Genomic DNA, 27,536 nt, shown 5'->3' with positions numbered 1-27,536 from the left:
GTCAGTTCTTTGCATTAGGTGACCAAAGTATTTGAGTTTCAGCTTCAGCATCAGTCCTTCCAATGAATATTCAGGGTTGATTTCCTTTAGGATTGACTGGTTGGATCTTCTTGCAGTCCAAGGGACTCTCAAGAGTCTTCTCCAACACCACAGTTCAAAAGCAGCAATTGTTCGGTGCTCAGCTTCCTTTGTAGTCCAACTCTCACATGCATACATGACTACTGGAAAAACCAGAGCTTTGACTAGATGGACCTTTGTTGGTAAAGTAATGTCTCTGCTTTTCAATATGTTGTCTAGGTTGGTCATAGCTTTTCTTCCAAGGAGCGTCTTTAAATTTCATGGCTGCAGTCACCATCTGCAGTGATTTTTGGAGCCCCCCAAAATAAAGTCTCTCACTGTTTCCATTGTTTCCCCATCTATTTGCTATGAAGTGATGGGACCTGATGCCATGATCTTAGTTTTCTGAATGTTGAGTTTTAAGCCTACTTTTTCACTCTCTTTCACTTTCATCAAGAGGCTCTTTAGTTCTTCTTCGCTTTCTGCCATAAGGGTGGTGTCATCTGCATATCTGAGGTTATTGATATTTCTCCAAGCAATCTTGATTCCAGCTTGTGCTTCATCCAGCCCAGCATTTCACATAGTGTACTCTGCATTTAAGTTAAATAAGCAGGGTGATAATATACACCTTTCCCAATCTGGAACCGGTCTTTTGTGCCATGTCCAGTTCTAACTGTTGCTTCTTGACCTGCATACAGATTTCTCAGGAGGCAGTTAAGGTGGTCTGGTATTCCCATCTCTAAGAATTTTCCATAGTGTGTTGTGATCCACACAGTCAAAGGCTTTGGAATAGTCAATAAAGCAGAAGTAGATGTTTTTCTGGAACTCTCTTGCTTTTTCGATGATCCAGTGGATGTTGGCAATTTGATCTCTGGTTCCTCTGCCTTTTCTAAATCCAGCTTGAACATATGGAAGTTCATGGTTCACGTACTGTGGAAGCTTGGCTTCAAGAATTTTGAGCATTACTTTGCTAGCGTGTGAAATGAGTGTAATTGTGTGGTAGTTTGAGGATTCTTTGGCATTGCCTTTCTTTGGGATTGGAATGAAAACTGGCCTTTTCCAGTCCTGTGGCCACTGCTGAGTTTTCCAAATTTGCTGGCATATTGAGTGCAGCACTTTCACAGCACCATCTTTTAGTATTTGAAATAGCTCAACTGGAAATCTATCACCTCCACTAGCTTTGTTCATAATGATGCTTCCTAAGGCCCACTTGACTTTGCATTCCACGATGTGTGGCTCTAGTTGAGTGATCACACCATCGTGGTTATCTGGGTCATGAAGATCTTTTTTGTATAGTTCTTCTGTGTATTCTTGCCACCTCTTCTTAATATCTTCTGCTCCTGTTAGGTCCATACCGTTTCTGTCCTTTATTGTGACCCTCTTTGCATGAAATGTTCCTTTGGTATCTCTAATTTTCTTGAAGTGATTTCCAGTCTTTCTTATTCTATTGTTTTCCTCTCTTTCTTTGCATTGATCACTGAGGAAGGCTTTCTTATCTTTCCTTGCTATTCTTTGGAACTCTGTATTCAGATGGGTGTATCTTTCCTTTTCTCCTTTGCCTTTCACTTCTCTTCTTTTCTCAGCTATTTGTAAGGCCTCCTCAGACAACCATTTTGCCTTTTTGCATTTCTTTTTCTTGGGGATCGTCTTGATCACTGCCTCCTGTACAATGTCACAAACCTCCGTCCATATTCTTCAGGCACTCTGTCTATCAAATCTAATCCCTTGAATCTATTTGTCAGTTCCACTGTATAATTGTAAGGGATTAGATTTAGGTCATTCTTAAGTGGTCTAGTGGTTTTCCCTACTTTCTTCAGTTTAAGTCTGAATTTGGCCATAAGTAGTTCATGATATGAGCCATAGTCAGCTCCCGGTCTTGTTTTTGCTGACTGTATAGAGCTTCTCCATCTTTGACTGCAAAGAATATAAGCAATCTGATTTTGGTGTTGACCATCTGGTGATGTCCATGTGTAGAGTCTTCTCTTGTGTTGTTGGAAGAGGGTGTCTGCTATGACCAGTGCATTCTCCTGGAGAAACTCTGTTAGCCTTTGCCCTGCTTCATTTTGTACTCCAAGGCCAAATTTGCCTGTTACTCCAGACTCTGTCAACTGTCAGTTGAATTCATACAACTGATATGGATACAAAACCCATGGATACAGAGGGGTGACTGTATACTGGAGCCCACCAAACTGTACTTTTAAGTGGTGAAATTTATGGTAACACAAGGGAGTCTGGCATCCTGTGGCTGCAGCTGTTCTGCCTGGACCCTGGCAGGTGCTGACAAGTCCAAAGCAGCCTGTCTTTTATGCCTTCGAAGACAGGACTGTGGTGACACAGGGTCCGAGACTGGACCCTGCAGAAGAAAAGGGGCTTGGCGGTGGGGAGGACTTGCCTATTGCAACCCTGCATCTATGAATGACAGATATTGCTGCCATATTGGTAAACAAGGATGCTGCAATCATCAAGCCATCACATTACAGCCACCTGGAACATAAGCCCTGAGGGAACTCAAGATGGAGGCAGGAAGCCCCCGCACCCCGGCTAGAAGTCAGCCACTGCAGCCACCACCAAGGGGCACCCTGAGGAGACTCGGGATGAGAAAACACAGGATTCTGGCCCCAGAGAGCTGAGGGCATACCAAGGAATGACGTCAGCAAGCCCAGACTTTTGCATCTTTCCCATGCATAGAAGGAGAAGGCAATGGCACCCCACTCCAGTACTCTTGCCTGGAAAATCCCATGGACGGAGGAGCCTGGTAGGCTACAGTCCATGGGGTCGCTAAGAGTCGGACACGACTGAGCGACTTCATTTTCACTTTTCCCTTTCATACACTGGAGAAGGAAATGGCAACCCACTCCAGTATTCTTGCCTGGAGAATCCCAGGGACAGGGGAGCCTGGTGGGCTACTGTCTATGGGGTCGCACAGAGTCGGACACGACTGCAGCGACTTAGCAGCAGCAACCAGGTATCTCTTGACTTCCTACTTTTGCATTCCAGTCCCCTATAATGAAAAGGACATCTTTTGGGGGTGTTAGTTCTAGAAGGTCCTGTAGGTCTTCATAGAACCATTCAACTTCAGCTTCTTCAGCATTACTGGTCAGTGCATAAACTTGGATTATTGTGATATTGAATGGTTTGCCTTGGAAACGAACAGAGATCATTCTGTCATTTTTGAGACTGCAACCAAGTACTGTATTTCAGACTCTTTTGTTGACTATGAGGACTACTCCATTTCTTCTAAGGGATTCTTGCCCACAGTAGTAGATATAATGGTCATCTGAGTTAAGTTGATATAGAGGGGCAAAAGCATTTGCCAGATCACTACTGATACATGCCAAGGGTTATGCTGATTCTCTTCGGTAGAGTTACACATCTGAAACAGTTGCTGCAATTGGAGTCATCATCTGTGCAGTTTACAGTAATCCATAGTCATTGTCCAGATCCTACAACCTTATGCACAGGAAAAGCAGGTGAATTTAAATGGGGATGTGATACATATTAAGCCTATGGTAGTGGCACTAATCTCTGCACTTTCCTCCAGCAATGTGGTAACTGAATTTGGTTTACTAATCTGGTAGGGAGGGGCTTCCCTGGTGGCTCAGACGGTAAAGAATCCGCCTGCAATGCAGGAGATTCTTGTTCGATCCCTGGTCAGGAAGATATATTGGAGAAGGGCATGGCAACCCACTCCAGTATTCTTGCCTGGAGAATCCCATGGACAGAGGATCCTGGCGGGTTACAGTCCACGAGATGGCAAAGAGTAGGACACAACTGAGAGACTAAACACACACACCCTGATAGGGAAGGAACTTTCTAGGGACTTCTACTTGGCCTTTTTTACCATAATAGCCCTCACTCCATGGATCAGAGAGTGAATCTGGGGATTCTGCCAGGAATTGAGTATGTCTATTCCAATTACATATTCATGAACTAGAGATATAACCACTGGGTTCACAGACCTACTAGGCTCTCTGTAATTTTAGCTTGGGCCAATACTCTACTCATTACCTGACCACCACCAGTTCTCACTGTAACGGGAGGACCATTGTAGTACTTTGGCCCCAGGAATTAGCCTTAACTCAGGGTGGGTGCCTATTATTTAATCCCTAAAAGATCTGAGGATTTCCTTTTTTCATAATACTAAGTCACCTATTAAAGACTACAGGTCTCCGAGGAAGTATTGAAGGAAGTCTGTAGTATATACTTGTGGCAGTATTGTGGAGTTTTGTTTTTTTTTTAATTTAATTTTTAAATTTTTTTTTTGGCTGTGCTGGGTCTTCATTGCTGCATGGGTTTTTCTTTAGTTGCTGAGAGTGGGGGCTATTTTTTGCAGTGTGAGGGCTTCTCACTGAAGTGGCTTCTCTTGTTGTGGAGCACAGGCTCTAGAGTGCACAAGCTTAAATAGCTGCAGCTTCCAGGCTTAGCTGTTCTGCGGCATGGGGGATCTTCCCAGATCAGTGTCAAAACCTGCATCTCCTGCATTGGCAGGCAGATTCTTTACCACTGATCCACCAGGGAAGCCTTGTTGTAGAGATCTTAAGGGAACTCAACATGTCCTTCAAACAAGGGGCTCTGGATCTGACAACTGACTTAGGTCTAGAAACTGGAGGAGAGATTCTGATTCTCTCCACAGTGACTTCAGTCAGATTTCTGGGCACCAGACCTCGTGCTTTTCCTGTTATAAAGATCAAGCAGTGCTTTAGTAGACTGTCTATCTATTCCATTCCTAGATGTACTGTACCATATAGCTGCTGTTTTAGTCAGGGTTCTCTAGAGAAACAGAATCAGTAGGATTGATTGATTAATGATAGGAATTGTCTCACACAGTTATGGAGGCTGGTAAGTCCAAAGTCTACAGGGTGAGCGAGTAGACCAGCTACAGAACGTGGTCTTGCTTGAGGGTAGAGTCTTTTTGTTCTATTCAGGTTTCCAGCTGACTGGATGAGGTCCACACACATTTTAGAGAGCAGTCTGCTTTGCTCAAAGCCCACCTCATCCCAAATGTTCATCTCATCCAAAAACATCCTCACAGAAACACCCAGAATAATGTTGGACCAAATATCTGGGCACCTGGTGACCCAGCCAAGTCAACACATAAAATTAACCACCACGGCTACTATCAACAATCCCTGTGGGTCAAAACATCCTGATTTCCATCTGTCTCTGCTGTGCTCTGAGTGCATCTACCTTATCCCTCATGACTGAACACTGCCATATGGCCCTCACTACTCCAGGATCCTGTTGACCCCACCAAAATCCATGAACTCATCCCAGTGGCAGTACCTTCTACCATCCTACCAGCCCACAGAGAACAGCCACCACAGAGATTTTCAAGGATATCGGTGATCTCCTCACTAATGTATTACTCAGTATCTCAGGGAAGGGGTGTCCTCTGGGCCCCCTTGAACCATATAGTAGTGGGGGTAATGGGTGAGGGAAGTTTGAAGGTCACACATACAAGTTTACCAACTTTTCTATCACCCCAAGTCTCTGAATGCCTTTCTCTACATTGTGCCAGGAAAGTTCTGGGATCTCAAACTCTTTATATGTAGGTCACTGTTCAGTCCAAGTTCTCCAAGTAAGTGAATTCTTATACAAGCTAACACATTAAGTCCAGAATCCCTGATAAGTATACCCATATAAGTGCATTTGGCCTGTTATATCCTGACTTTTTTGGTCTAATGCTGCTAGAATCCCATTCCCACATCTATTCACCAGGTTTCTGCCTATATAAATTAGGAAAATCTTGTAGTTCTTTTGGGTTATACATTCTTTCTTCCAGGTTCAGACTTTGTACTTGTTCCTTTGGAATATGCTGGATCTGACCCTAGTTATGGGTCTAGTGGCAGCAAAGAGCAGTAAGGTAGGTCTTGAAGAGTATAGGTATCTCCTTCAGTCACCTGTCTCAGGTGAGGGTATTACAGGGACTTCAATCAAAGGAAGCCTAATGTCAGACACAGAAAGGGAAGGCTCAGAGTGACTTAGGGGTTAAGATTCTCAGTTTCATCTGAGTCCACCCAGATGTCCTCATTGTAAGTCCTGAGGACACTTCCCCAATCCTCATCCTAACTTTCACTGAGGGACATCAGCCGTGAACTCAATTTACATTAAATTCTGCAACCTTCACAAGGAAATCCTGTGTCTCGGTTAGTAACTCTGATGGATCTGAGATACCTTTAGGGGCTGTCATAGATCCTCTCTAGTTCTCTGACTGGGACTTGAGCTGAGATGTTAAAGGGCTGAGTGTGTTTTCTTTCTGTAAGCACTCCAGGGCACTCAGAAGGAGGCATCTCACCCCACAGTCCTTGTAGTCATCATTATTCCCAGCAGCCACTTGGGTCCCCCAAGGTACCTGTCGAGTCTGGCTCAACAAGCCAGGGTTTCCCGAAAGTGCAATACAGTGAAAGAATGAGAAAGACACAAGAATTGAAAGCGAGGATCAGGGGACCAACACCGCTCTGAGGTGAAGGTGCCCAAAGTGATTAAGTCAGCTTTATTATATGTTTTCAGGCAAGGGAGTACATGCAGGGGAGAACATGCTCTCAGAAGCCTATGGAGCCATATGGCTGTTAAAGATAGGCTAGGAATGTAACATAAAGATTAACTAAGAAAGATTTACTTTTAACTAATGATTTAGGTTGCTGTCTAAATAACAAAGCCCCAGATACAAAAAAACATTTGACTCAGAGATGCCAGGTCATGGAACAGTCTGATGCTGGCTTCCCAGCTCCAGGCACACATCCTGCTTTCAAGATGTTTTTCTGTTCCCTCTGGACTTAATTCAAGAGTCATATGTCTTGAGGTTGCTAGTCAGCAAGATCGATAATGCTTTTGCATGCCTTTCCTGGAATCTGCTTATTCCCTCTTGTACTTGCTTCCTACAGTACCTGCTTTAGGAGATTTTTTTTTTTTTTTTTTGGCTGCACCTTGTGGCATGCAGGATCTTAGTTCTCCAACAAGGGATTGAACCTGTACCCCCTGCAGTGGAAGTCCCCAGGAGGTTCCTTATCACAATAATCTACAGCCAATAATTTGATTAATCAGGGCCATTCCATGCCATGAGTTACTAGCATCTCATTTCCATGACAAAGAGTTCAACATTGCACTCAAGTCTAAAGACAAACCCAAACACCTAAAAAAAGGGGTTCTGTTTCCTCAGATCCCTCATTCCAATTTCTGTATTAGTCAAAGTTCAGTCAGGAGACACAAACGCCACCAGTTACTTTTGCAGAGAGAATTTAAAGAACTGTCAGCCAGGTGTTAGAGAACTAGAAAGGTAAAAGGAATACTGTAGTAAACACAGAAAGCAGTTACCATCCCTAGGGCTGGGAAAAGAAGGAGAAGAGCTCAGGATTAATAGAATTTAGAAGCTTGGATTAGAGGTCCCATGGAGCTGGGACAAGAGAAGGCATTAGCCAGCGGATACATGTATTTTCTTGGGCTGCAAAATCACTGCAGATGGTGACTGCAGCCACGAAATTAAAAGATGCTTGCTCCTTGGAAGAAAAGCTGTGACAAACCTTGATAGCATATTCAAAAGCAGAGACAACACTTTGCCAACAAAGGTCTGTAGAGTCAAAGCTATGTTTTTTCCAGTAGTAATGTATGGATGTGAGAGTTGGACCATAAAGAAAGCTGACCACTGAAGAATTGATGCTTTTGAACTGTAGTGTTAGAGAAGACTTTTGAGAGTCCGTTGTACTGCAATGAGTTCAAACCAGTCAACCCTAAAGGAAATCAGTCCTGAATATTCATTGGAAGGACTGATGCTGAAGCTGAAGCTCCAATTACTTTGGCCACCTGATGTGAAGAACTGACTCATGGGAAAAAACCCTGATTCTGGAAAAGATTGAGGGCAGGAGAAGGGGATGACAGAGGATGAGATGGTTGGATGGCATCACCAACTCAATGGACATGAGTTTGAGCAATTCCAGGAGATAGTGAAGGACAGGGAAGTGTAGCATCCTGCAGTCTGTGGGGTCGCAAGGAGTCAGACACAACTGAGTGACTGAACAACAGGTATGTCTGAAGAAGCATAATGAGGCTGGTTCTGAGATTGTGGAAAAAATATAAACTTAAACTAGCTGCTCCTACAGGAAATTAATGTCATTCCCAGGGTGAGGAACTGTTGCTTGGGTGAGGCTGAGAGTAACAGAAGCAAAACAGAAACAAGCAAGCTCTTTGCGGCTCCTTTAGATTCCCAATTCTCTTCTAGAGCCCCCTACAGGCAGACTAACAGAAGGTCCAATGGCAGAGGAGAAACATCATTTGCAGAGTCCCAGCCATTACATCACATAGCTGAGTTTGAGACTAAGACAACAGCTTAATATTAATCAACTCTGTGTGCGTGTGTAGCGGGAGTGGGGTGGGGTGGAGGGGTTGTTCATGTGTGTATGTGAGTGCCTGTGTGTTCTTGTGTGTTTTCTAAACCATTTAAAAATAAGTTCCCAACATCATGATTCCTCCCTCCATACTTCAGCATGCATCTGCTAAGAATAAGGACGTTATCCTATATAACCACAAAATCACTATTCACACACAAGAAAATTATCAATAATTCCCTAATATTTTGTCTAATACTCAGACCATATTCAAACTTCTTCCAATTGCCCCCCAAATATTTTTTATTCCTAATTTTTTAAACCTCCTTTTAATATTTCTATGACATTAACAGTTTGAAGAATGCCTCACTCTCTGAATTGTTTTCTCCTGTGTTGTTTACCTAGTTTCTCTATTCCCTATGCTTTCTGCTAATCAGAGGTTAGGTGTGAAGGTTTAATTATAGTCAGGTTAAAATCTGGATGTATCATGTAAACGTCAGGTTTCACGCACTGCTGCTGCTAAGTCGCTTCAGTCGTGTCCGACTCTGTGCAACCCCATAGACGGCAGCCCACCAGGCTCCGCCGTCCCTGGGATTCTCCAGGCAAGAATACTGGAGTGGGTTGCCAATGCTAAATTTCCCTACTTGATTAACAGAGTGGCCACCAAATCTCTCCATTATAAAGGTATGTTTTTCCCTTTGAGGTTTTTAAGAGCCTGTTTTACTTTTAAAATGTGAAACAGGCATATGGTAAATTGAGACAGTACAGGGAAGGCTGTACCTCCCATCCCATCTCAGCTCCACAGTTCTCTTCCTAAGAGGCAGCCACAGCTACCAGGTTACATGTCTTTAAAGAGTGGTTAAAAATGTGTGTGCACATAAACTTTTATCTTCATAATCAGTAGCACATTAGACAAACTCTTGTGTGCTTTATAAATTTTTTATCATACCTATAATAAAGTGGATGAGATGTGTAGAGTTAAGTATCTTCTGAGTAGTTCTTAAATCTGCAGAAATCTTTTAAAATACAAAATTTAGAGAAATTAATCTCTTTCCATATCACAACAGCTAACAGAATAAAACATTTCTTTCTAGCCACAAGGTACATCTCATTTATGCAGTTTCAACAAGCCTCATTTCCTCAATCTGGGATGTCTGCTTTTCTTCTCAGCCAAAAGGCAGGGACAGACCCTGTATTTCACATATTCCCTCCCAAAATTATGCTGGAAAAGCATGGCAAAGACTTGGCTCCTATACTCATAGGCTACTTTCTCTAAGCTTGATTCTACAAACCAGAAGGCTCTAGACTTTCTTAACAGAGCATCTCCCTCAAATCAAACATCTGTTCATTTTTCAATCCACATACTGAGTTGAGAAATCTCATCAAGAGGTTTTTGCATCAGATTCCAAAATGAAGTCTCTCCAACTGAAGCCTTTCAAGTTACATCTGGAAACTGGTTGGATCTTTTCTGGATCATTTCCCGTTGAATGTAAGTGGTGTCTATTTTGGTCTAACTTCATTTATGCTGGGACTGTAGCTGGCTCAGGCCTTTAACTCTCCTGAAACCTCAGACCAGAAGAGCCCCTTAGAATTCTCTGGTTCTTCTTTTTCTTCTCATGAAAACTATGCTTGTTGAAGCCCTCTGCCCAGCTAAACATGGCCTAGAAGAAGGAACTTAAGCCTGGGCAAGTTCTGAGCTCTCATCCCAATGCTGCCCCTCTCTCACTGTGTGACCTTGGGAAGATGGCCTTGCTTCTGGACCCAAGTTCCTTCAACTGTACAAGGGGGAAAATACTTGTCCCCAAAGTGGAAGACTGCAACAGACTGTTCTTTGAGAATGTTTTTTTTTTTAAAAAGTAAGTATGTCATTGTCAGGGGATTATTATTATTAGCTCCCTAAACTCGCTGCCACATCCCCAGATCTGACTCATCCATCAGAGCAAAAGAAGAATTTCTAAGAAGCACAACACAGCATTTCTTTATTTTTTATTTTATTGAGTGTTAACGATTTCCATTGTTTTAAAAATCAAATTGTTCCAAAAGACATAAGCAGAAAAATACAACTCTCTCTTATTGCTATTTTCCAGTTCTTCTCTCAGAGACAACTTCTGCTGTTACAAGTTTTTGTATATCCTCCTAGAGATAAAATATGCTCATACATCCATGTGCATCTGTGTTTTCCTCCCTCTTCTTTTTTTAAAATTTTTATTTATTTATTTTTGGCTGTGTTGCATCTTCGTTGCTGTGTGGGCTTTTTTTTTTCTCTCGTTGTGGTGGGGGCTACTCTCTAGTTGCGGTGCACAGACTTCTCACTGCGATCGCGTCTCCTGTTGTGGAGCACAGGCTCCAGGGCACACAGGTTTCGGTATTTGTAGTTCTCGGGCTCCAGAGCACAGGCTCAGTAGTTGTGGTGCACAGGCTTAGTTGCTCCATGGCATATGGGATCTTCCCAGACCAGGGATCGAACCCATGTCTCCTGCATTGGCAGGCAGATTCTGTACCACTGAGCCACCAGGGAAGCCTCTCCTCTTCTTTTTTAAATTTGAATGGCAGCAAACTACACACACCATTCTGTTCCTTATTTTTATCACTAAACAGTATGTCTTGGAGAAAATTCTATAATAGTACATAGAGTTCTGCCTCTGTGTGTGTGTGTGTGTATGTATATATATATAATGCTTTATTTAATTAGTCCCCTATTGCTTAATATTTAGATTGTTTCTAGTATTTTATTAGTTCAAACAAGGTTGCAATGGATTCCCTTATGAATACTTCCAGGATAAATTACTGGATATAGAACAGCTATATTTTTAAAAAATAGTGTATTTTGAATTTTTATAAATCTTCAAAGCTTTCCTTGCAATTCAACTATCATCTTGTTTCATTCTAAGTGTTATAACACCCAGGGCAGCCAACCTTCACTCCAGCATTGTGATCTTTCCATGCGAAGGTAGAAGTCCCCTTTGTGAACAGCTGTCTCCCCAGTGTTGCCACATTATTAAGACCCCATCTGGAATGATCTCATTCTGGAGACTTCACAACCTCGAAGTCCCTTGTTGAATGTAAGCACTGACAGCTTGGATCTTGGCCATTAGCTATTTGGAATGATTCAACAATCATTTTAAAACCTTCTTTTGTACCAAAATCAGAGAAAGGAAAGGTTGAAAAAGGCACAGAGGAAGACCAGGAAGGCCTGTATTTTAATAATGCGTGTAAGTCAAAGATCTTGGGCTTTATCTTGACTTCATAACTAACTACCAAGTCACTGAACGTCTCTGGATCTCTTTGTCTTGTGTGTGAAGTGAAGACTTCGGACCAAATGATTTCTCAAGACCTTTCCTCCTTTGAGATACTGAAGACTTAGATGCAGCCTATGTTGAGGGCGCTTGTCTTCCCAACCTCACCATATTCAAAAAGCAAGAGATGTCACAAATTAGTGAATGATTAATATTCAAATGGGGGTACAACTGAGAAGATTTAGACAGTGGTATGCTGGTAAATTGGCTGAAGTGGGAAAAAGAGACCCTTGATTTGTAGTATTTGCTGATTTCCATGGTATAATTATTCTATGATGATTTCAAATAGCGGCTTGATGTCACTAAAGTCAAACTTGGGAAAAGAGGCAAAGAATTGGCTGCTGGCTCCAGAAAACCACCAGCAATGGGTTCAAAGCAAGCATTTCCTTCAGACTGTCCTAAGTTGAGAGGATTTCATGAAAGGGGAGAGATTTGCACCAGGAATTGAATTAGGACACTTTTCGTGATAACTGACAGAAACAATCCAAACTAGCTTAAGGTGGGTGAGAGAGAACATAGAATGTGAATGCTTTAGCACAAGTCTCTGAACAAAAGGCTCTATAATGTGGTCACAGGCTTGGAGCAGGCCCTCTCCAAGCGGCAGGTTCCCTGCCAGTGGCAGTCCAGGGCTCTGTACTTAAGAATTAACAGTTCAGAAGACAAGAGTGCCCTCCCATGGAGAGCCCATGGAAAGCCTGGCTGGCTCTGTTTGGGTGGATGGCTGGTTCACATCCAGCCTCTGGCTCTTAACTGGACACAGAAGGAAAGGTCACAGGTCCACACACCTGGGCAGGCAGGGCACTCTTCCTCTACCACTCAAACACATGAGAGTCATCCAATACAAATGCCCCAAAGGACAGAGGGATGCTGGGTAGATAAGAGCCATGCATTTCTAGTAGAAATATGGGTAAAGCTTTGTGGAGGGGCAGAAGGACAGGTAATAATTAGAGGGAACTACATAAGTGGAGGTGCAGAAACATACAAGGTTAAAGGTGCATTTAGAAGCCAGCAAGAAGACCACCTAACCTAAGCGGGGAGGTGTTGGGGAGCAGGAGGGGAGGCGGCAGTTTTCAAAGAAAGGCAACATTGCCCCTCTCGGGACATTTGGCAATGTCTGGAGTTATTTTTGGTTGTCACAACTAGGGGCAGAGGCCTAAGTACTATCACCTAGAGAGCAGAGGCCAGCGGTAACATTCAACAGGGCACAGGACAGTCCCCACAGTGGAAGACTCATCCAGCTCCAGATGTCACTAATGCCAAGACTGAAGAACAACGTCACATGGGAAAAACAGGAGAAATGTCTGGGAGGATGACAAATCACAGAGGGCTTTCAGTTACTGAAGCTACCAAAAGGCTAAGGATTGAGGCATTATCCTATGGCTATTACACAGCGAGCAACAGGAAGATGTTGAGAAAGGCTCACATGGCTCTTACACCCTCTGTTCCTGCTGCTTGACACCTCTCCTGCATCTCCTTTGCCCTTGGCACAGTTGGCTCTTTTTTATTCCTGTGCAGCTCACCTTAAATGTTACCTACTTGAACGAACTTCCCAGACCTCCCTATCAAAATAAGTTCTCTTGCAGACTCCACACCATCATTTTCTCCCACAGTTCCCTCTTCTTTTCCTTCATAACTCTTACCATGATTTTGAATTCTGTGTTTATTTGAGTAGTGGTAGAACATCCATCTTTGCATAAGCAGAGACCTTGTGTATCCGTTCACGACTGTGACCCTCAACATCAGAGTGCCTTGTGCACGTAGTTGTTTGACACAAGCAATTCAATTGATTAATTCATGTGAAGATTGATTATAGGATGGAAGAGGGGCTGAGGGTAGGAGGTGGAATTGAAAGAGGAAAGAATTGCAGTCCTCTGGATTTCTTCCCTGCTTGTTCCGCTGTGCACTCACGTCCCTTCTCTGACTTTTCTGGCACCTGTACGTCACAGCATAACATATCAATTAGGGTTCAAGTGAAGAAATAAAACCCTTCTAGCTATTTTAAGAAAACATGGAACTAATAAAGAAAATCAAGTGAGCTCAGAATCAGCACAGAGCGAGTTCTGCCTGGGCTTCCAGGAGTGATTTCCAGAACACCATCCACAGTGTTAGACCCCCACACCCCCCTGCCCCACACACATCCAATCTGGAAGCTAGAGTTCAGGGATGAACTGGCCCAGTCTCTGGCTACAGGAACACACCATCCTAGGTGTAACCTGGAGACCAAGAGCTACCGCCAGAATTCCAGAGCCATGCTGTGCCTTTTGGGCTGATCCCAGCAAAATGGATTTCTCCCAGGCTATTGCCTCCTCTCCAAACTCAATCGGTTTTTCTTCCTAACTCAGTTTTGAATTCAGGTCTTGCACAAGCACACAGGACTAGCGAAACCTAAATCTCAAACAGGAACCCAGCAGCAAGGAGCCTAGCAAACGGGTTTTTAGTTTTCCAGCCATGGCATCATCAATTCAATGGACATGAGTTTGAGCAAACTCAGAGAAATAGTGAAGGACAGGGAAGCCTGGCATGCTGCAGTCCGTGGGGTAGCTAAGAGTCAGACACGACTGAGTGAACAACAACCTCTGTGGTATGGGATCGCACACTCATGAGAGGTGTGGACAGATGAGGAAAAGCAAATTTACCCTGTCAGGCACATGGCTGCCCCTATCAGACTGTAAACCCTCTGTGGTCATCAGTATCCTAATGTATTCATCTTCTCTCATTCAACGGTGAACATGTTCTCCAGACATGAATGAAATTGTGAAATGAACTGAACTGAATCAAAGGAGGAAAGCCTTCTCATTTTTTATAACACATTGTACTTTTCCTCTGACAAAATATTGTATTTTGTATCTTAGAGTAATTTATGCTCAAATTCATTTCCCTCTAGACCAGAAGTTCGTCTCTCTGTCTCCACACTCATAACAGGTAATACATGTTTGTGGACTGAATAAAAAACATAAACAAGTTAGTGAGAAGTCTTGAGCCCCCATGTAGCTAGAAGCAGCTCCCGGAATAGCCATGTCATGAATATTTTAGATTTCCTGCTCTGTGAAACCATCACCACTGCAAAGACCCACAGGACAAGGTCCCCAGGAATCTCCTCGGCTTCAGGGGACCTGGGTTCCAGGGCACCTCCAAAAGTTGGGAAAACATCCACTCCCATTAACTCAGCCAGTAAACACTTATTAGATGCTTGCCCACTGCTAAGTGCGGCACCACTGCCTTTCCCTATACTGTTCATTAACCATTTTCTTGCCAACAAGGGCATGCCAGTGATCTCAACCTGAGTCACAGTGGAGCCCCGTGGGTAACAGAGAGATTCTTACGCTACCCTAGTGGAGAGGCTTTCCTGAGCCCTTTAGATTCTGAATGGCCTCCAGGCATCCTTAGCCAGGTTCCCTCACCTTGTCTATTCCTGACACATCTGGGAACAGACCAAGGCCCCCTTTCCAACCACCTGTGAACTGACACACTAAACTGCACTTCACATGTTATCTTTCAGTCAGTTTAGAGCTCTCACCCTCTCAACGCCCTTACACCTAGACAAGCCCCGCCATCCCTCAGGCTCAACTGAACACTGCTTCCCCAGGTCTCTTCCCCTGACCTCCCAGTTTCATATTCAGTATCTCCCTCTTCTGTAATACATTTCACATGAAACCACCTGAATCATCCCCACTAGATTCTAAGTGCCACAAGGCCAGGCACCAAGTCTATTTGGTTTACCTCTAAATCCCCAGGTGGCTCAATGGAAAGAATCTGCCTGCAATGCAAGAGACACAGGAGACATGGGTTTAATCCCTGGGTCAGGAAGATCCCCTGGAGGAGGAAACGGCTACCCACTCTAGTATTCTTGCCTGGAGAACCCCATAGACAGAGGAACCTGGCAGGTTACAGTCTGTAGGGTCACAAAGAGTCAGATATAACTGAGTATGGGTGCATCTAGATCCCCAGCACCTAGTGGGGGCTGACACATACTAGATGTTTACTAAATGTTTGCTGAGCCCACTAACTTTCATTCTCAAATAATATTTATATAATATTAATTCTCTACATAGCTCGATGGCTTACCAAACCTCTCTGTGAGTGAGTGTCACAACTCCGGGGGGAAAGACAGGACAAGTAATATAATTATTATTCTCCCTACTTTTCAGAAAGTGAAATATCACCTGAGGTAACTGACGTGTCTACAGTGGTGGAACCAGCATGAGAATTTGAATGCATATCTGCATTCAAATAAACCCTGGGTCATATACTATCTGTTCATCAGATGCTCTGGCAGCCAAGTGAAATACTGATAGCTAATGAAAGAGAGCAGGGGAAGGAATAGGGAGAAGCAAAAGCCAAGCCTCTAATCATTTTTCTTTCCTCTGGTGTCTGCTTGCTACCTAAACATGGGCACCTTGCCCATCTGGGGGCTGGTCCTCCAGCAGGGGCATGTCTCTCAAGGACCTGAGGCTGGGCCAGAGAGTTAATGAGGCCAGTGAAGCCTCATCCTCTGGGGAGGAGGGAGATGAGGGTGGGGTCACAGGGGCCCCCATCCATTATTATATGTATGCACACACTCACATCTGGACAAAACGCACACCAAAGTACATTTACATATAAACACTGCACAAACAGGTGCCACACAGTGTCATACACATACACATTGATAAGCAGTTATTGCCTACTCATACATTTAAACGTGCACCCAACATAGACATCCAACCACTAGTGTGTACATACCGCAACTGAAGTACACTTCTGTTGCACACCAAGCTGAAAGCTGGGATATATGCATGTGTATGTGCAGACATAGCCCTGATGTATATTTGGACACATGCTCTTACGCACACACACACATAAAACTAAACACATACACATAATTCATAATCTCTCTCAAGCACCCTTACATTCAGTACACATGAAAAGGTTCTCTGTTATAAGCTGTCACGTCCACAGTACTCCTAGATTCACAGCGAGATGCATGCTCACACACAGGCCTCATTAGACACATGCCACATACCCACACCCTTGCAAACGCCTGGATAAGGATCACTCTCCTGCACAGAAATCTTCAAATACACTGACAAGTTCTACGCACAGAATGATCCGTCGACACAATCAAGTTGTCACAGGAGCTGATAGGTTTTTCCAACCAAAGCCCAAGAGCGAGGCCGCTCTGCGGGCCGGCCCACGTGACCTGGTGGAAAGCTCTCCCGCCCATGACGGGATGGGAAAAGTATGCCTGGGGCGGGCGCCGGCTGGGCTGCAGCCGCGGGAGGCGGGACGGCCCAGAGCTTCGTGGCTGCAGACGCCCCTGGACGTGGCCGGCAGCGGTGAGGGTAAGTGTCCACACGCGGTCCGCCCGGCCCGCACCTCCGCCCCTCTCCAGCAGGGACAGAAAGTGCGGGCAGGGAGGAGGAGGATACGCAGTGACTGCGGGGGTCGGAGGAAGTGCGAGGGAGGGAACCGCCAACAGCCTCTCTTCGCAGGCCGGGCAACTCGCGGATTCCTGGCTCTCGTCCTCTGCCTTATGAATTACAACATGAATTGACATTTACTGAGCGCTTACAGAGCCTGTGGCAGGATCTGTGCTCAGTGGTTTTCTTGATAGTAATGGTAACAGCTCGACCATTTGTTGAGCGCTTATTTTGTGCCAGGCCCTGCCAGCATCATTTCCATGACAACAGGTTATCCCCACCTGCAGAAGGGGCACGGGATTCCGAGAAAATAATGACTTGCTCAAGTCACACAGCTAGTCGTTAGTGGTAAAAGGATTTGAACCCTGATAAGTCTGAGCCCAATACCTGAGCTAACAATCGTAGTTACCTATCAAGTGCATTATTTCATTGACTCTTGACATTACTTTAATTAAATATATCATACAGATGGGCAAGCTGAGATCTGCACTCAGTTCTTCACGATGTTCTTCACTCTCCCTCCCCACTGCCCCTCTTCAAGCCTGTCTTATTTCCTTTGTTCTTATTTCTCCATCCCCACTGCCACTGCCCCTTTCTGGGACTGCTCCTCTCAACTAAACAGCTGCACTGCCCCCCTGCAGCCTCGCAGCTCAGGTCAGTCCTTTGCACAACCTCAGTGCAATCCTCCTCTACCCTTTGACTGCAAAACTCTCCTGTGTGGAATCCTTCAAGGGTCCCCTCCTTGGACTTGCCATCTCCCAGAGACCCCACTGAACCAGCAGCAACTGCAACGACACTGTCCTATATCTGTCAACCCAAAGCTGATGCTCAGTTAGCATTGTTCAAAATCCTGTTCTCCATTGCCGCCCTCCCACCTACACAGCTCTCCTGATTCATTCTGTTGTCTGGTAATCATATCCATTATGCCCACTTTCAATTGCCCCTCTGCAACCCCTTCACACTTCTCAGACCCTCACTACTGCCCTTCATTCTAATACATCCAGTGCAACACAGGCTTCCTTTCTTGCCAGATGTCTAACTTCTCCCCATTCCCTAGCAGGGACACAACCTTGCCTATCTTCCAATCCTCAAGCCTTAGGGTTACCTTTTGTTTTAAATGACACAAAACTAACAACGTTTATCTTAAGAAATTCACACAGTATATAAAGGTGGAAAGTGAAAAGTAAAAACCCACACACTCTTCCCCAATTCTGGGAGATAACCCCTTTAACAAGATGTGTGTCCTTGCAGAAATTTCATATATATATATATATATATAAAATAGATATACATCTCTATTTATCTGTGTCTGTCTTGTTTAACTCAAAGAAAAGCCATACTTGACATTCCCTGCTGCAACTTGCTTTTTCATCTTTCTGTATCTCCATATACTTTGTTCCTGTGTATAGTGTGTCATTACACAAACGAATTTTCTTTCACAAGTCTGGGGCATCTTGAAAGCCACTCAGCCTCCATCAGATATTCAGCGAGTTCCCCCAGGAAGTTACTTCTTTCTCTGCACATCCCTCCATTCTTCCCTATTTTGCTGTTCCTCCTCTCATCTTCCCCTGCAGATTGGACATAGACGATTGGACCTTCTCTACCACAGTCCCAGGTTCTAATGCTTTCTACTCCCAAATGCTCATTATGGGCAGCACAGTCCCTGTGTTACTCATAGTTTCCCCTACTCCTTCCTCTAGGTCAAAGGCCTGCCACGCTGGCATTGCCTCTATGAGATGAACTGCTGCATAAGTCAGATTTCTGTTCATCAAGTTCTAATCTAGGTTTCACTTGTGAAGGGAATTCTTTGCCAAATATTTTTTCAAGAAAATAATCTTCCTTTGGATTTGTGCATTGGTGTAACTGGCTTATACTACACACAGACACACACAGACACACACACACACAGACACACACACACACACACAGCTGCCCAGTTAGTTAAGGCTTGGGTTCTGTCCCAGCTTTGATCTGGGAAAAATGAGTTCACTTTTCTGAGTTCTGTATTCTCTCCTGCCAAATGGGGATGACAGAACCAGCCTCTTAGAAGTTTGGGGAAAATGAAAGGAGAAAATGAACATAAGAGCTTTGAAATAGAAACACACAACTTATATGGAGAACACATACGGAAAATACCCTCTTCCTCTAGATCAGGGGTTGCAAACTCATATGCCAACAGGGACCATGCATGATACGTAAGTGAACAGGATGCACAGCATTTAGGAGTGGTGAGGACTGGACACTGAAGAACATAGGTCCTGGGTATTAGTTTGCTAGGGCTGTCTTAGCAAAGTAACACAACTGGATGGCTTAAACAACAAAAATGTATTTTCTCACAGTTCTGGAAACTAGAAGTCTATGATTAAGGTGATCGCAGATTTGATTTCTTTTGAGGCCTCTCTTCTTGGCTTGCAGATGCCTACCTTTTGACTGTGACCTCACATGGTCATCCCTTGGTCTGGGCATTGTGTCCTAATCTCCTTTTATTATAAAGATATTAGTCATATTGGATTAGGACTCATCAATATGACTTTGACATTAATTACCTCTTTAAAGATCCTGTCTCTAAGTACAGTCCCACTCTGGGGTTCCAGGGGTTAGGACTTCAACACACGAATTTTGGAGAAACACAGTTCAGCCCATAACACCTTGTCCAAGAGGCAGTCAATTGGTGCCCTGCCAGAATGTTGCCAGGTCCTCCAGATCCTTAAAAACAGCTGGAAATCTTTTTCTTTGGTTTCAAACTAGTTTATTTCGGGGTTCCATTTTCAGTCCTCAATAGATTTTGTGTATTTCTCATATACTTCTTCACTCATTAGTTCATCTATTTCTGAAGGGTTATGGAGTGTCATCTTGATCAGCCAACCATCTTCATAACAAGTTTTGTTAAGAAGTCCTGGATTTGCTGCTAGAGCCTCATTAATTTCAGTTACTTCTCTTGATAGAGGAGAAAAGAGTTCCTTCCCTAGCAGCTTTCACAATTTCCAAAGCACCAAATTCCTGGTTTGTTCAATTTTGTCCCCAATTCAGGCAGACTACAGTAAACAACATCTCCCTAAACTTCCTGCGCAACACTGCTGATTGCCATTGTTCCAAAACCATTTTCTGTTGTTACCCATTCATGTTTTTCTGTGAATTTCCACACCGTCTTCAGAGCGGGGTCCCCAGGGCCATGGTGGGCAGGGCATGTTGGGTGCAGAGATGGTGCGCAGGCAACAGGCCACAGCCTGAACGCTCCACACTGGCTGCTCACAGCGCCACATTTGCAGGGGTGCCTGGAAATCTTTTTTTTTAACTAAAATACAACTGACTTAGGATATTAGTTTCACATGTACAACACAGTGATTCAATATTTTTACACACTACAAAATAATCACAATAAGTCTAGTTATCATCTGTTACTATACAAGTTTATTACAATGTTATTGACTATATTCCCTAGGCTGCACGTTACAGTTCTGTGACTTATTTATTACGCAACTGGAAGTTTTTATCTCTTACTCTCCTTCACCTATTTCCCCCATGTCTCCTCTGCCTCCCCCCGGCAAACATCTGTTTGTTCTCTGTGTCTATGACTCTGTTTCTGTTTTGTTATGTGTTTCATTTGTTTTGTTTTTTAGGTTCCACATGTAAGTGAAAATCATACGGTATTTGTCTTCTCTGGCTTATTTCCTGTGACATAAAATCCTCTATGTTTATTCTAGGTCTGTCTATGTTGTCACAAATGTCAAGATTTCATTCTTTTTCATGGCTGGTAATATTCTATATCTTCTTTATCCAGTTATCTATCAATGGACACTTAGGTTGCTTCCATATTTTGGCTATTGTAAATAGTGCTACAATGAACATAAGGGTACACGTATCTTTTCAAATTGGTGTTTTTGTTCTCTTCAGATAAATACCTAGAAGTACAATTTCTGGATCATATGGAAGTTCCACTTTTAATTTTATTAGGAACTTCCTTACTGTTATCCACAGTGGCTGCACCAATTTACATTCCTGTTGGAGAAGGCAATGGCAACCCACTCCAGTACTCTTGCCTGGAAAATCCCATGGACGGAGGAGCCTGGTAGGCTGCAGTCCATGGGGTCACTAGGAGTCGGACATGACTGAGCGACTTCACTTTCACTTTTCACTTTCATGCACTGGAGAAGGAAATGGCAACCCACTCCAGTGTTCTTGCCTGGAGAATCCCATGAACGGAAGAGCCTGGTAGGCTGCAGTCCATGGGGTCACTAGGAGTGGGACACGACTGAGCAACTTCACTTTCACTTTTCACTTTCATGCATTGGAGAAGGAAATGGCAACCCACTCCAGCATTCTTTCCTGGAGAATCCCAAGGACGGGGGAGCCTGGTGGGCTGCCATCTATGGGGTCGCACAGAGTTGGACACGACTGAAGCAACTTAGCAGCAGCAGCAGCAACAATGTACAAGGGTTCCCTTTTCTCTCCATTCTGTCCAACATTTACATGTTGTCTTTTTGATAACTGCCATTCTGGCAACTGTGAGATGATGTTGTGGTTTAGATTTGCACTTCTTTGATGATTAGTGGTATTGAGCATCCTTTCATGTGACTATTGGCCATCTTCGGAAAAATGTCCATTCAGGTCCTCTGTTCATTTTTCATCAGGTTTGTTTTTGTTTGCTTGTTTGTTTTGCTGCTAACTTGTATGAGTTCTTTGTATATTGTGGATATTAACCCTTTATCAGATATATTGTTTGCAAATATCTTCTCTTGTTCAGTTGGTTGTCTTTTCATTTCGTTGATAGTTTCCTTTGCTATGCAGAAGCTTTTTCATTTGATACAGTACCATTTGTTTATTTTTACTTTTGTTGCCTGTGACTGAAGAGACGTACTAAAAAAAATTATTGCTCAGCATGATGTCAAAAAGCATACTACCTATGTTTTCTTCTAGGAGTCTTATGATTGCAAGTCCCACATTTAAGTCTTTAATCGGTTTTGAGTTTATTTTTGTATATAGTAAGTAAAAGTGGTTCAGTTTCTCAATATCAAGTTTGAAGAGGCTGTCTTTGTCTCATTGTATGTTCTTGCCTCCTTGGTCATAGATTAATTGACCATACAAGTATGGGTTTATTTCTGGGCTCTTTATTCTGTTCCATTAATCTAAGTGTCTGTTTTTGTGCCAGAGCCACATTGTAACTTTGTAGTATTGTTTGCAATCAGGGAGCATGATACCTTCAGCTTTGTTCTCCTTTTTCAAGATTGTTTTGGCTATTTGGGGTCTTTTGTGTTTCCATGCAAATATTAGAATCATTTGTTCTAATTCTGTGAAAAATGCCATTAGTATTTTGATAGAGATTGCACTGAACCTGTAGATTACCCTGGGTAGTATAGTCATTTTACCAATATTAATTATTTCATCCATGAGCACTATATATCTTTCCATGTGTTTCCGTCATCTTTAATTTCTTTCATCAAAGTCTTATAGTTTTCTAAGTACAAGCCTTTTACCTCCTTGGTTAGATATATTCTGTATTTTATTTTGAAATCTTGATTTTAACATAAAATCTCCCAAATTTTACACTGGCAACAATTTCAAAGTTGTAAATAAATAAATGAATGAAAGCACAGTGCAGTCTGTGGTTTGCATAAGGCCATTGATAAGCCAGTTGGTCATCTCTTGTCTAGATTATAACTTCATCAGTGGCAGGACCATCTTCCACAGCTCTCAGCCAGAAGTCCTTGCACATTGCAATCTCAACAAAAAGCTGATCATTGAATGACTAAATTCCAGTTTTAGATCCTTGTTTAAAGTAGGGTACACCCATAGAAATCCTGCACCTTTGCATTCATACCATGCCGTAAAATCACCTCAACTGTTACAGCTGCCTTCAATGCTGTTTATCCCAAAGCTCACAACTGTTCAACTCTTCACAAAGTCACTGTTCTCACCATTTTACAGATGAGGAAACAGCAGACCCAGGTCTGCTCGTTTATCCTTCTCCCATTTTATCTCTCATTGTCTTCAAATTTTATCATTATATCAGAATAATACCATTATTAATATTACTGAGGGCTTACTGTGAGCTATTTACTGAATGATCCTATTTAATATTCACACTCTATAATGAGGTATGAGCAATCAAATTATTCATGGAGACATTCCTAAAGTCCTCAAATAATTCAAATTGATGTAACTCAATACTCACCTGCTGAAGGATGACAGGTATTTCTGCTTACCCATTAGAATTTCTGTTTACCTATTAGAATATCCTTGCAAGGTTCTTGACAAATTTTCACATATAAAGTGAAACAATAAATATTTTTATACCATGCTTTTTCAAATTTAATAATTCAAATAAGACCATACACGTGGCTTTTCCTATTTTACAGACAAGAAAACTGAGAGCTTAAATAACGTAACAGAGGTCAAACGGCTAGAAAATGACTGTTAACCACTTCTTAACCACCAGTTCAGCCGTGTGCTCTCAAAGGCTAGCATTGTGTCACACCTTTAAACTTACCCTGAATGCCCATCATGGCCTGACTGGAAGTGAGTTCCTGGAAACCATCAAGCCCAAAGAAGTCAAGGAAAACAGTTTTTTCTCCCCGACCCCTCAGAGTACAGACTTTGTTCCTCTCCCTTAGTTCCTGAATCCTCAAGCATAGTCCCTTCCATACCATTCCAAGGGATCATCTAGTTCCCAAATTTCCTTCCCCTGCCTCTGTATGGTCCTGGATGCTCCTCAAGGGAGCCTAAATCAAAGAGAAAGGAGGAGCAAGGCTTGTTTCTCTCCTGGTCGCATAGGTATGCCAGTGGGACCCTCAGTAAAACCAGATCATGTGCCCTATAAGAGCAACACCCACATATTTTCATCTTCAGATCTCCAATGTCTAGGCTCCCAAGCAGTAAGAATAAGCCACACCATTAGGCATCCTTCCCAAGTCACGGTACCAAGTATCTGCATACATGATAGCCCATTTGGCCCTCCTGTCAGTTAATGAGATCAACACTCTGACTGATGCCCCTATCTTTGTTCTGTGGAGCCTGAACATGCCAAATGGATCAGGGGTAGGGGGCCAAGCCAGACACCCCCATTCTTCCCTCTTGATGGAATGGCAGGAGTGAAGGCCAAGCCTCGATAGGACTCTCCTTTGGTAGCAAGAGACAGAAAAACAAACTATCTTACCTGAAAATGGAGAATTTATTAGGAGAATACAGAGGCTCCAGGTGAGATGCCACAGGATTCATGGAGGAGGTGAGGGTAATTTTTCGTTGATTCAGTTTCTGTTGGTGACAATTTTAAACAAGGTCTGAATTTTTGTATCATGTTTCCTTTCAACTCCATCATCAAAAAAAAAAAAAATCCATCACCTTGTTTGCTTTTCAGAAGGACAGGATAGGCAATGCTTTTATATCTCTTCCCCTATAACAGGCCTTACTCTAGGAAAATTAAATCCTTATAAAAACTTTCTAAGGTAGGTACCATTATCCCCCCATTTTGAAGGGGGGATGAGGATGAGGGAGGGAGCGTAAGTAACCTGTAGAAGGACCCACAGCTAATGGCCAGTGCTGCAAGTGTGAAATACACACTAGGCTTCAAAGACTTAGTGGTAATTAAAAAATGTAAAATGCCTCAACAACCTTACACTGACTACATGTTGAAATGATGGTATTTGAAATATATTGGGCTAAAAATAGCATGAAAATTAATTTCATCTGCTTCTTTTTACCTTTCTCACATGGCGGTGAAACCAATTAAAAAGACACGTGTGACTCATATCCTCCTCCTATTGGGCAGCACTTTGGAAGGCCACTTGGAGGGCAGAACTCAGTAGAAGCTGAACACAGGGCTCTGAACACGTTCGGGCCTCCTCGCCCGTCCTCACACCCTATACATCAGCTGCCTGCTTCTCTCACTACGGTCTTTGGTCTCCAGGGCAGAGAAAGCTGTGGGTAGCACTGAAACAAGACGGCTTTAGCTTCAGCCGCCTCAGAGTCTGACTCCGACCGCAGCTGAGGTCCCATGTGAAGCAGCCTCGGGCCCAGAGAGCGGGCTGCACGCCCACCACATGTCACGCGCGTTAGTGTGTAAGAAGAGATTGGCCCTATCTGTCAGAGACGAGAATTTGGTGGCATACTGCAGTGCCCGCCAAAATGACTTCCGGTGTGCAGTGAGAGGTCCCAGCTGAGGCAAATCTCGCGATATCTGGCTCCTAAGCCTCGTTAGGTAACGCTTTGGCGGTGGACTTTTTTTATTTTCTAGACTGAGCCAAAAACAGGGGCAGAGGGTGGGAGAAGGAGAAAGTAGATCAGATATTTTCGGAGGTCTCCTGGCAAGTGGGCCCCATGACTTTTAATTCTTTGTGTTTAGACTCGGTGCTGCAGTGTTTCCACATGGGCATCCGTCTCCAGATACCAGGAAAAGGGGGACGGGTTCCTTGAGCCCTGTGGGAGGATCGGCAGCCCGCCCCTCTCTTTTCCCATCAGGCCTCTCTCAGCTTCTCAGAGAAGCTGTTTCCAATTTGCTTCCTGGAATTCAGGGAGGGCATGGGATGTTTTTCATCGTGGAATTTTCACTCCCATCAAAGCGAATTTTCAGCGAGCAAGCCTCACCCCATTCCCACCACCAGCCCTTTTCTTTCAACTGCAAACACAGGGAGAATTGCCCGGCTGGGCCAGAGTCAGGTGTCCTCCCCCTGAAGCCTTCCAGGGGCTTCTGCTGGGAGGTCAGGACGGTGCTGCTGTTAGTTCCACCGCAGTTGGTGGCAGTTACTGTTTTAAACAAGGCTCTAACTTTTGTATCATGTTTTGCTTTCAACTTTGGTTATCTTATTAGATTCTCCGAAGAACCCTGTAAGGCAGCCGGGGTGAGGGTTATGATCTCCATCTTACAGGTGAGGAAGCGGAGGCCCAGCTAAGAGGAAATGACTTTTCCAAAGCCACATGGCCATGGAGTTACAAAACTAGGACCAGGACCCACCTCTTCTGAATCCAAGACCAGTGGTCCCCTTGGGTTTCCCTCAGTAGCCGAGTGTGGCTTTGTCATCCTTTTGCTCCTGTTTCTCTTTTATACATACGAGTGACCGTTTCATTCAAGGCTGTTGAACAGCTGAGCTGAGCTCTAGGCACTGGTGACATAACAGAGAGCAAGATAGGCAGGGCCTCTGTATTCCTGGACCTTCCACTCTAATGGGAAGACAGCAGAAAGTTAATGAGCCAAGAAACAAAAAATATATAATCACAACTTGGGCCAAGTGCTTTGGAAGGAAGACCAGGGTGGTCTGAGCAAACAGGCAGGGGTGGGCCTCTCTGAGGAGGCGTTAGCCCTGAGATGGGAAGCATGAGGCAGGCAGCTATCTGAAGGTTTCTGAGGGAAGGGAGTTAGGCAGAGTTCAGAGTTCTCTTCAGCTGCTAAACTTTTACTGTGTCACACTTGGGGCTAGAAGCTTTGAATACATTATCTATTATTCCTGCACAAACTCCGTGAGTTGAGTATACTGTTATTCCCATTGGATAGTTGAGGAAACTAAGTGACTGTGTTTCCTACAGCTGCTAGCACTGAGTGGAACACCACCACTGTCTGTCAGTGTGTCACAACCTGATAAGTAACAGGTCAAATTTAATTGAGCACAATTTATATCTCCAGTCTCCAAGGAAGATTGTGCAAAACTCAGACTCAGCAGCCTCAAGGCCCAGACAAGTGTCTCTGGAGTTTGCACTGGCAGCCACATTCAGGTAGAGGCAGTGAGAGACCCATGTCCCCGCTGCTGGCCCTTCTCACATCACTTTGTGAATAGAAGACCCTTGGGAATGAAGCAGGGATTTCTGTCCTGAGGACCATGAACAAGAGCAGGGAGGAAGTCCTGACAGTAGACCTCAGGCTGAGGCTCTTTAGCTCCTACTGTTTTCCTAGAACACATGGCTTTATGATTCATTAGCTACTTAACTGAGAGATGAGAAACCCAGGGACTGAGCCAATTGAAACCAGACTGAAGAACTTCATCCAAGTTCAGCACCTCATGATTCCATTTTAGGGGTTGAACCAACTAATATTGTTTTCCCTTCGGCAGGAAAACTACTATGCAGCCTTCCCTGTTCAACTCACACCAGCAAGGACAATTTAGGAGCTAAAAGAGTTTTTTTTAAAAGATGAGGAAGGGGACTTCCCTGGTGGTCCAGTGGCTAAGGCTCCACACTCCAAATGCAGGGGCCCTGGATTCAATCCCTGGTCAGGGAACTAGATCCCACATGCTGCAACTAAGACCCAGTGTGGCCAAATAAATAAGTAAATAAGAGATAAGGAAGGACTAATACTTTTTTTCCTTATCAATTGAACAGATATTTATGGAGTGCCTGCCATGTGTAAAATATGCTGCAAGCCTTCTCCCCAGAGGAGGTGTGGAGCCCTGTGCTCTATGAGGTGAAAAAGAAGGTGGTGGAACGGAGCTTGCAGACCAAGGGGTGGGTTAGAGCTTGGACTGAAGGGGAGGGGAGTG

At 43.8% G+C, this 27,536-nt stretch overlaps 2 protein-coding genes and 1 pseudogene across 6 annotated transcripts in view; 1 reads left to right on the top strand and 2 right to left on the bottom strand.

The window, feature by feature from the left end:
• The window catches only part of PTTG1 (PTTG1 regulator of sister chromatid separation, securin), a 95,769-nt gene extending 70,578 nt beyond the window's left edge, over window positions 1–25,191 (bottom strand). For all 3 annotated transcript variants that reach the window (XM_081500624.1, XM_081500609.1, XM_081500618.1), the window contains exons 1-2: window positions 24,771–25,191; window positions 24,227–24,324 (exon numbers count right to left, since the gene is read on the bottom strand). The gene's annotated coding sequence lies outside the window, so the exon portion shown is untranslated. The remainder of the gene's footprint in view (window positions 1–24,226; window positions 24,325–24,770) is intronic.
• The window catches only part of C1QTNF2 (C1q and TNF related 2), a 53,694-nt gene that overhangs the window by 14,253 nt on the left and 11,905 nt on the right, over window positions 1–27,536 (top strand). The window contains exon 1 of one of the 3 annotated variants that reach the window (XM_081500603.1): window positions 16,912–16,995. The exons of the other annotated variants lie outside the window; for them this stretch is intronic. The gene's annotated coding sequence lies outside the window, so the exon portion shown is untranslated. Of the gene's footprint in view, window positions 1–16,911; window positions 16,996–27,536 lie in introns of those variants that run through there. 3 annotated transcript variants of the gene reach the window in all.
• Window positions 19,800–20,336, bottom strand: LOC145510934 (glycine cleavage system H protein, mitochondrial pseudogene; annotated as a pseudogene).

This window comes from Giraffa tippelskirchi, chromosome 6 (assembly GCF_054371585.1).
Source record: "Giraffa tippelskirchi isolate mGirTip1 chromosome 6, T2T-mGirTip1v1.2.pri, whole genome shotgun sequence".
NCBI classification, from domain to species: Eukaryota; Metazoa; Chordata; class Mammalia; order Artiodactyla; family Giraffidae; genus Giraffa; species Giraffa tippelskirchi.
This window is presented reverse-complemented; position numbering and strand designations above follow the sequence as displayed.